The following is a 9,445-nucleotide window of genomic DNA, read 5'->3' as shown; positions in this document are numbered from 1 at the left end:
CGAGGCCAATATTCCCTATCAGCTTTTCCGCTGGCAGGTTGTATTTCGAACAACAGCCGAGCCCAAACTGTGTGATCCGGCGATTCCCCGTTCTATTCTGCCCCCAGTTTATCTTTTTTTCCAACCAGATTATTCGCCTTGAATTTTCTGCACAGCAAGTAAGATAGTATTGGCAAGCCAAACCACTTTTTGGAGTCCGAGTGTTCGTGCCTACCCACCCTTTTTTTCTGCTCCCAGTCCCTGACGCAAGGAACCCGGGGCAGAAAAGTTTGCTCCTTCGCTAAGAGCCTAGAGGGAAGTGCAGTCCGGCCCTTCCCCGGCTGCCCGGTTGTGGGGTCAAAGACGGACTGTCGGCTAAGCCAGGGATGTAAGAGACAGCGGTACAGACTCCTGCGGCTTCCGAGCCAGCGGGAACCCGGCCCGCCTCTGCCCTGAGATCGCGCCCTAGAAAAGGATGGTGGACCCTGGAACAGGGTGAATGTCGGGGAGGCTGGGGCAGCCTGGGCTTTAGCCGGCTTGGTTTGGCCGGCTTTTGGGGCAGTACGTGTTCTGTAAAATTGTGACAGGTTATTAGCAAGGGAAGGGGCACGCGGGGTCACGAAGATGCCGCACGCTCCGGCTGAGAATTCTAAGCGGTCTGGGCCCAGCCCGCTGGCATGAGTGCAGCCTGTAGTCGCTCGGCATCTGCGTGGAAGTAGGTCTACCCTCACCCTGTAGCCGCCAGACACGAATTACAGGCCAGGGAGGCAACGGGAAAGGTTTCAGCACCAGCGCGTCGGGGACAGGGAATTCTCCTCGCGTGATGAAGCGAGCCTCTATTCTTCCACGCCCGGTTCCCGCTCAGTCCTCAAGCTGCCGCCCCTGGGAGACAAACTCTGGGGCTTGCTCTTAGATAAAACAACAGCTTAGAACCGATGTTGCTGTCCTCGAAAATATCTAGACCAGGGAATTTGTACAGAGGCTGTAAAACTCAAGTGGGTGCTCGGTCAGACCCTTGATTCCAAGGCAGAATTCATGACCACCAAACGGACAGGTTTTACCCGGGATAGTGGTTCATTAAAATAGTCTGCGTAAGAATAACCGGGGTGCAAGAGGCCGCGTCTCTCCTTGGGGCTGTGAGCAAACCCCTCCTCGCCCCAGGTCGGTTGAGTAGGGGAAATCCACTGCCTTTTGTTTGTAGGTGAGTGATGTGCATTGTGGCAGCAGCCGAGCAAAGGGGGGAAATTAATTGCAGCCAATTAATAATTAATCCCTTTTAAACAGCTTTATTATCTCTCCCGAACGACAGGGATTTGTCTGATAACCCCCCGAAGACCAAATGTCAAGTTTAACCAAATAGTTATTGCTTTATCAACCCGAGTCTGCAAATAAATTAATCAAAAGCAAATCTGTCCTTTGTGCGGCTCATTTGCTGGTAATGGATGGATATGAAGATTTGCCGATATTATTGTCTGTCATTCAATCTAACAAAGTGAACATTTATTGCATATATATTAAAAATTATCCCGGAATCGAGTGGCGCCGGCTTGCATTTATTGGAGTCTTCCCAGGGGTGAAGTCCCCTCGGATGAGGGCTCGTGGGGAAGAGAAAAGTGCGAGAGCGCGCATCCCAAATCTCTTTAAGCCTCTGCACCCGTCTCTGCCCCCTCCCCGCGGCGTCCCGCCCCCCAGCCTTTGCCCTCCTGGGGGGTGGGCGCGGGGACAGGGTGGGCGGGGGTGGCGGGGGGGGGGGGGGCGGGGAACGTGCCCGCTGCCGCCTGCTGCGCGGCCAAGGGCAGCCGAGCCGCTGTCAAAACAGAGGCCAGGAGCGGCGACCACTCGCAAAAAGCATCGGCCCGAGGAAATTTGGGGTGTGATTGAAGAGAAAGAAACGGGAGGGGGGGACAGCTTCTCTTTGTCTTCTGTCTGGTTACATCATTTTCTAATTAGGCATAAAATTGTCTTCATACACTGGTATTGCGGCCTTCATAAACATAGCCATTACGGTTCATAAGGACGCCATTGTGGGGAGGCCTTCCCAAAATAGAAAGAACTGGGAAGGGAGAGGCCTGGAGTCAGGGAGGCCCGGCTTTGTCCTCCCCTGGGAGAAGATGGATGGCCAATGTCACGCAGATGATGACTTGGGACTATTAAATTGTCCGAGGGGGAAGAATCTTTACCACCCCCCAGCAGGATCCGGAGGCTTTGGGGTAGGAAGGGAGGGCCAGGTGGCCGGCTTAGCCGGGCAGGTTGGAGGACGAAGCGGGTGAGTGCCAGGCGGGAGCGGAGTGGAGGGTGGTCGGGCGCCAAGGCTCCGGTCTTCTCTCAGCCAGGCCCTGCGCTCTGCGCTCGGGGCACACCGGATCTCGAGCTGCCCTCTCACTCCAACCGCATCGCCAAGGCTGGGGGGCAGGTGGGGCCAGAGAATGGACAGCGACAGCAAGCCCCGAGCAGTTCAGGGTAGTGCCAGGCGGGGAGACAATTCTTCCCATTATTCGAAGCGGAGACCCAAGGCGGGCCTCCCACCCGGCGGGGGGCACGTCGCTAACTGGCTAGAGATGGATGGAGGCTCCTGGAGCCCCCGGCGTCGTGTCAGACCCCGGGCAATTACTGTCCCGCCAGGATGGACACGCTGCCCGCCACCCTGACCCCGGCGCGCAGGCCTACTGGCTGCCTGAGTCGCCTCGGCGGTCCGCTCTCTCGCCTTTACAATAACCCGACTTGACATAAATAACTCCCATGCGCTTGTCTACATCTGCTTGACCTCCTGAACCCGCGGAGAATCTTTGCTGCATTTACCCAAGTTACATTCTTCTTTAGAATAAAAAAGAAAAAAAAAAAAAAAAAAAACACCACTTTAAAAACTGTAAATTCTAGTCCCCTGTCTTGCTCCAGCTAATTCGAGTTCTGGTGTGTCTTGCTATTCACATTGCTGCCAAACACACCAGTTCGCTTCTGGAGGACCGGGTCCTGCCTGCTTGTACCTCAGGCATTGGCTGCGCTGTTGCAGGCACCCCTGAGCTTTCCAAGGTGACCTGAAGGCGCCCTGAGTTACAGGCGCCCTGAGGTGGTCCCGCCTCCGAAATCTCCTCCCCTGGCCAGACCTTGAGTGAGGGAGAAGGAAGAGTGGGTGCTGATCACCGGCTTGGTCCTGGGTTGTCTGAGGTCGCAGCTGGGGCCAGGCCAGCTAGCCAGAGCAGCCTGGCGCCTGGCGTGTGCTCCCGGTGACCTGATCCAGCAGGGGTGCGGGGGCGGCCCCGGAAGTGCCCGTGCTGGCGCCACGCGCTGCGGTCACCAGGCGCCAAGACTGGAGGGCTCGGATAGTGAAGGGGGGCAGTGGGGATGAGACCGAAGATTGCAGGGAATCGTCTGGTCAGGCTTGTGTCCAGCGTGGATCCCTAGCTGGAGCTGGCCTGAAGATGCCAGAGCCTTGCTCTGCGAGGCTTCCTCTGGGTGGGCGCTGGGGGACGGCGTGCCACTGACTTCCTGTCAGTCATCTCCGGCTATTTAGGCCCAGCTGGCCGTGAGTCAGAGGATCTAGACAGCATCTCAGAACTTTCAGGATGGAAGAGCTCTTAGAGGTCTGGTGGTCAAAGTGACTTCTTGATGTGAAGGTCTCATCTACCCCCATCTGGGTGCGGCCTCCTGACCTTCTCTGACTTCCCCACCTGCGCAGGGATATCTGGGGAGCCAAGGCTGGGCTCAGGGGTGGTGGGAAGTTGCAATTGCAGCAACAAGATCCTGCCTTTGCAGCTGTTACTAAGGCAAAAGGGAACATAACAGTGATCTTCAGATTCTGAAGCTCTAAGACCAGTTTTCCTCATAACAGCTTTCTTTCCATTAAAAAAGGGTCATTTAAATGTCCCTATTTCTGGAGTATGGTTTTTTATGCTGTCACTGTTAATGTCATTGGAGGTAGGCCCAAGCTGGTGTCTCTTTGATTAGGGTTCCTAATCCCATCCATTCACTTACTAGCCATTAGTCATTCTTTAATTAATTCTACAAACACTTTGTAAGGGGATGTTCCACATGAGATACAAGGGAAACAGAAAACACTGCACCCAAGGAACTTGCAGTTTCCTTGGAAGAAATATCACATGTTGTGGATACTGAAGGGTTCTGATGTAGCCTGGTTATAGAACCTCAGGACTCAGGTTGAGCCTAGATTTGTCACTTCCTGACTCTAGGACCCGAGTTGGATACTGAAAGCCTCTGAGCTTCTATTTCTCATGTGTAGAGTGAACCTGTTGAGATATACACTCTGGGAAAGTGAAAGTCACTCAGCCGTGTCCGACTGTTTGTGACTCCATGGACTGTAGCCCTCCAGGCTCCTCTGTCCATGGAATTCTCCAAGCAAGAATACTGGAGTGGGTTGCCATTTCCTTCTCCAGGGGATCTTCTCGAGTCCAGGTCTCCCGCATTGCAGGCAGACTCTTTTAACGACTGAGCCATCAAGGAATCCCCTAAATGTTCTGGGAGTCCCCCTAAATTCTCTGGGTGCTCTAAAACACATAAGTAATAGCTACAGTCCAGATAGAAATGAGCATTAAAGCACCTGCACGGGCTTGAGGAAGACCTCAGTTTCTCTCTGTGCCTCTGAATTTTGCATTCCAAATAGTGGAGGACAAAGTACAAGGAAGGTGTGGAATGCATACTAGACTAGGAATCTTGACTGTGAGAAATAAATTGGCTTGTTTAATCTTTCTGTGTCCTCACCAAACAGTGGGGATTTCTACCTTATTTACTCCGCAAAGTAGTTGTAAGGATCAACTCTTACTAGGTATGTAAATGTGTTTTGAAAACTAACAGGCATCTTGGGATAGCAGAGAGCCGTAGCTCCCTCTGTAGAAGGGAGGTGAGGTGGGTGGATATGTGGCTGGTGGGGATGGGGTGAGGTGGGTGGATCAGTGATGACTGCTAGAAGGTGGGCTTGTCTTCTGGCTCTGCGGGAATGGGAGGATGCTGAGTCTTAGGCAGCAGCTGTCCACTACTGGAATGACTTACCTTTTCAGCATCTACCTGTGGATAAATGAGATAAAGAGAAGGGCTTTTCCTACATAGGCAAGGCCCTAGAGCTCTAGCACAGACAGCCGAAGTACTTGATTCAGGAAGCTTCACTGAATTTTCAAGGCTCTGCTGCCGGAAGTTTCTTTGAAAATGAGATTTGTTATTGATTGGGGAAAAAAGTGAGCAAAGTGAGATATTCTTTTGAAGCTTTGTGATTACCCATCCCTTCTGAAGAAATACACCCTTTCATTCTTAGCAGGAAAAAAATGAGCCTGCTCATTTTGACTCCAAAACCAAACCATTCTTTTCATTCTATGCTCTTTGCTAAGAACTTTGCTAGCTCACTAAGGGAGGTGAGGTGCATTTTAAAAGAAACTTTACCTCCTGGCTGAACCGGGAGAAGGACAGTCACAGTGGGTTCTGAGAAAAAGGACTTTAACTCTAGAGAGAGTAAGCGCCTTTGAGATGGAAGCCTTGAGGAAGGGGAGAAGTGAGGTGGGAGTGAACCTCCAAGAAGCTGGTCCACGTTTCCCTTGATGGTCAGAACGTTGATAAGGCAGCTAGTTAGCAACGTCTTCATCCCTGGTGGCATGTGGAAATCTTCCAGCAGGTTCTCAATTAAGGGAACTGCCTTTCCTTTCTTTCGCTTCACTTTTGTGTTAAATGTTAACAACCTGATGCTATCTATTATGCTGCCATTATCCCAGAATGTTGACTGAACTGGTTCTTTTATCTGTATTATGGGGCTGCCTCACTTGCAGATTTATGCATTTTTGATATTAAATTCTTTCTCTTGTTAAGCCTAAGCTCTTGTTGACTTTCATTGACCCCCTGCCCTGGTCCCCAGTACTTTTCCATATTTAATATTGAAACGTTTTTTCTCAATGCCCCTCCTGGCTTTGTTGCCATCCGCTTGACGGCTGTCCCTAATGGCCTGTGCTGTTTGCTCTGTTCTTGAACTTGGTGGGGTCACACAGTCTTTAACAGTGATGTCCTCTGAATGTCCACCCTTGCTGTCCGGCTAAGTTGCCCTGTGTCACAAGCTCTGCCCTTTTACCCGCCCCTAACTCCCAACTGCCCCTAATCACTTAAACACCTTGCCTCCTGACGCCCCAGGCCCCCTGAACCTTTTGGGTTTTGTTTAGCTGAGCTGCTAATGCTCAGCCCGGCCCACAGGCGGCTTGGCCTCCCTGACCTGATACATCGCAGCTCTTCTCCTTGGAGCGCCTGCCTTGTCCAGCGCCCCCTGGGCCAAAGGCCAGGGTCCGGGCAGGGTTGACCAGCTGCTTGAGGTGGCCACAAAAGACACCAAAAGACAACCTCAGCTAGGAGCAGGCAAATGAACGTATTCATTTATCTTTCTCCCCCCTCACCCCAAACCTACCCACAAACTCAATCGACTGCCGACTGCCGGGCTTGAAACAAGACAAAGAGAAAATATTGGGAAGTTGTGTGGGGGTGGGGTGGGGTGGGGTTTGATGGGAGAGGCCCCTCTCACACCAGAAATCTTAGCTCCTTCTTGGGGGCCGTCTGTTCAGTTTCACAACACTTACAGACCAATTTCCAGAATTGAAGTTGCCTGGTGTTTTGATTCTTCCTTTGCCTGTGCATTTGTGCCCTGAAGGTCCCTTCCAAATGGATACTAATTGTGGGGGCTGCACGCTGCTGGCTGCTCCAATGCCCCAGGGCCTCAGAGGACCTGCTTCTCAAAGCCTTAATTGACAAGGACCTGTCTGTATTTAGGAGCAGCTGGTCCAGAGCCTTGGCACATCAGTGCAATCTTAACGCAGCATCCCTAGCCCCGAGGAGGATGAGGGTAAATGTGGTTAAAATGAAGGAAGATTTATAGCTGGCCCCCTTGGGTAATAGGACAGAAGACAGCTCCTAAGATTTTCCCCTACGAGGGGGTTCATTCATCAGCTCCCGGGCCTGGTAACCCGGTAGGAGGCGCGCTCCAGCTATTATTACTAATGGGGGAGGGGAGGAGGGCAGCTTCGAACAATTAGGCAGGTGACAATATTCGACTACAATACATCGTCCCCCAAACCGGACCGACTGACACTGCTCTGCCTCCTGCTTCCGCGGGCCTCGGCGCCGGTGCCTCCGCCTGGCTCTAGCTCTGGCTCTGGATTAATAAGTGGCGCCGCCGGAGGGCTGGGGAGACGGCGCTGAGGACGCCGGGCTGGCCTGCCCGGGAACACGGAGTGGCCGCTGGGACTCCTCGTTTGGGTGTCTTAAAGTCCCAAGCGGCCGGTAGCAAGGGCGATTGCGTAGACTAGTTGCTCCTTCCTGCGTCCCGGCAGGCGCGCCGGGCTCCGCGGCTTCCCAGCTTCCCGTGGCACGCTGTCCTTCTGAGAGCCTTTCTGAAACCAGCTCGCCCCGTAGATACAGCCATTCAGCGGGTCACAAAGGGGTTGATTGGTTCACTGGGAACCCGGTTTTGTTGCGATGTGTGGGAAATACTTTGATGTGCGCCCAGTTCGCACGTGTGAACAGGGATAATGGGTTTGGGGATCTTCATTGAAACTTGAAGTTTTAAAGCAGAAATCCCCTAACTTTTGCCTGTTTTTCTCAACTTTTTCTTTTTTCTTTTTCTTTTTTTTACTCCTTCAGGAACAATGCCAACATTGAAGCCCGCGGTTGGAGTCTGCACAGTTGGAGATCTTTGGTGCCATTTTAGACATCTTTGGATTTCATCAATCAAACTGACTGCAATTTTCCATAAAAACCCTGAATTTGGGTCAGAAAGTGGGCAAAGTAGATAAAGATCATTCGAGCTGTCTTATGAGATGATAAATAGATATCCTTTCAGGCAACAATGGCAAAGTGCAGTTTTGTGATTCTCTTCCATGGGTTCTGAATGCAGTGAGTCGAAACGATTTATCCATGTTTTCCCATGGTTTAGGAGGTGTCTATACTTACTTGTCTGTAGTAGTCTGACCTTTCCCCGACTGAGTTGCTAAGTGTGCTGCTTTGAGTATTTCGTTTCCTTCGTGTGTGTATGTGTGTTTTCCCAAAAACACACAAGAAAAGTTGTTTTTTTTCTTCATTGCTCAAATCAATAGAATATGGGTCTGATCTAGATAATTCTCTGCCAGTAGAGAGGTTGCAGGCCCCTGAGTTGGTGTGGAAATTCCATTCGCTTGGTGGTTGCTCACAGGGCACTTGAGATACCATTTTAGATACCATGCTGGGTTGTAAACCCATTTTCCTAATAATAACAACCACAGCAACACCCACTGGCACTGTGTCCTTCCTATTCTTGAACTTGACGAATGGCCTTTTATAGAAGGTGAATAAAAGGAAACACTAAAAGAAACAAAAGAGAGAAACTCCCAAAGAGTATTTAGACCACTACCTCCAGAGACCTATCAAAGTGTTAGCTGAAATAATTTCTAAGTGAAGAAGAACACTTTACATTTTTCTCTTCATTATGAAGAAAATTATGTTTACTCAGCATACACATCACAGACTAATCATCGCTGATCACTGAGGTTTAAATCCCCTTCCTTTTAAATTTTCTTGATCCTTCCCTTGAAAATGTTTTCATTTTGATAATCCCTTCACCCAATGTTTTTAGTTAACCAACTATCTTAAAAAATTCTTGAAGGATAGTACTGGCTCTTCATTGAGAAATCATGTTTGACATTCTTAGTTGTTCATGAATTAATTATCTGGTATGTCCTCATGAGCTCCTAGATCTTGTGGAGGTATACTTGATTATGCAACAAATGTTTATAGTTTTTGATGTAAGATTTCCTCCTATACTCATAGGAATATCATCTTTTTGTGCTTTGCTTTTTCATATTCCCCAACTTTTTCTGATATCTCAGCTGGTAAAAGAATCCGCCTGCAATTCGGAAGACCTGGGTTCAATCCCTGGGTTGGGAAGATCCCCTGGAGAAGGGACCGGCTACCCACTCCAGTATTCTGGCCTGGAGAATTCCATGGACTGTATAGTCATGGGGTCACAAAGAGTCGGACACAAGAGGACTGAGCGACTTTCACTTTCATTCCCCAACTAAAATATCAACTGTATGCTACGAAGCATCTAGAGAAGAGACTACGGTACAGCGGGAGTTAATTATTGTTATTAACTTACTGGCTTTATTAATTTTGAATGAAGCACATAGCTGCAGCTACAGTTATTTAAGTACTCTTTATTAGCTAAAATAATTAGCAATTTTTGGATACACTCTCACTATATAAAATTTAAAATGGCAATTGGAGATTCAGAAAAAATTCCCTCCTCTCATTTGTCTTTAATAAATCTTACTGTCAAGTAGTAAACATTTTAACTTAATGTATAGCTATTTGAATGACCCTTTATCTTACTTTTTCAATTTTACATTTTAAAAGGTTGAGAACATATCTACTAAATCTAATATCAAATGATATTTTAAATTTAAAAGTATTTTCTGGAATTCAGAAAAACTGCTTCAAATCATAAATTTATGAA

The 9,445-nt window shown here is 49.5% G+C and overlaps 1 long non-coding RNA gene across 1 annotated transcript in view; it reads left to right on the top strand.

Annotated features, from left to right (window-relative positions):
* The window catches only part of LOC139183539 (uncharacterized), a 9,594-nt gene extending 1,782 nt beyond the window's left edge, over nucleotides 1–7,812 (top strand). The window contains exon 2 of the long non-coding RNA XR_011567032.1: nucleotides 7,600–7,812. This is a non-coding gene — a long non-coding RNA (uncharacterized lncRNA). The remainder of the gene's footprint in view (nucleotides 1–7,599) is intronic.
* Nucleotides 7,813–9,445: the final 1,633 nt, after the last annotated feature.

This window comes from Bos indicus, chromosome 6 (assembly GCF_029378745.1).
Source record: "Bos indicus isolate NIAB-ARS_2022 breed Sahiwal x Tharparkar chromosome 6, NIAB-ARS_B.indTharparkar_mat_pri_1.0, whole genome shotgun sequence".
Taxonomy (NCBI): Eukaryota; Metazoa; Chordata; class Mammalia; order Artiodactyla; family Bovidae; genus Bos; species Bos indicus.
The sequence above is the reverse complement of the archived record's forward strand: the minus strand, read 5'-3'. Positions and strand labels throughout refer to the sequence as shown.